General features: G+C 38.1%; 1 protein-coding gene across 1 annotated transcript in view; it reads right to left on the minus strand.

Moving 5' to 3' along the window:
- The window catches only part of LOC119588928 (conserved oligomeric Golgi complex subunit 7-like), a 13142-nt gene extending 12931 nt beyond the window's left edge, over positions 1-211 (minus strand). The window contains 1 exon segment of the mRNA XM_037937542.1: positions 158-211. The gene's annotated coding sequence lies outside the window, so the exon portion shown is untranslated.
- Positions 212-533: the final 322 nt, after the last annotated feature.

Genomic DNA, 533 nt, shown 5'->3' on the forward strand with positions numbered 1-533 from the left:
TTCACTTCGAGCTCAAGATTTTACTTGTTCACTCTATGGCGGTTTGAGTCCTCACCCGACTCCGTCGAGCCTTGTGCGCTCCCGTTGAAGTTCGAGGAACGACTACTTTGTCCTCTCTCCTTTCTTTCGCGTGTTTACCAACCATTCAGTCAAATTCAATTATAAGTTACGATCACTGACATTCGTTTGTTTACATCGCTTACATCTGCAACGTCAGCTGTTCGGCATAGAAAATGGAAGCGGTTGGGCGGGAAATATGAATTCTGAAAATTAAGGGGGATATTTTGAAATTGCATTTGTTATATTTTTTCATGGGATACACTGACAAAATGAAAGCCTTTAAAAAATGTTATAAATGCGGGAATACAACTATAAGTATCTTTGTCAATTAAACTTTTTTTAAAGCTAAGTTTCTACATTTCTTTTCTATATCCACGGTTATCCCTGTATCTCTCTATGACCTGTCGGTTTCATTTAATGCCCAAAGATTATTTTTGACCAAAGAGCGTCTTCGAACAACATAAAGTCGATAG

This window comes from Penaeus monodon, chromosome 24 (assembly GCF_015228065.2).
Source record: "Penaeus monodon isolate SGIC_2016 chromosome 24, NSTDA_Pmon_1, whole genome shotgun sequence".
Classification (NCBI taxonomy): Eukaryota; Metazoa; Arthropoda; class Malacostraca; order Decapoda; family Penaeidae; genus Penaeus; species Penaeus monodon.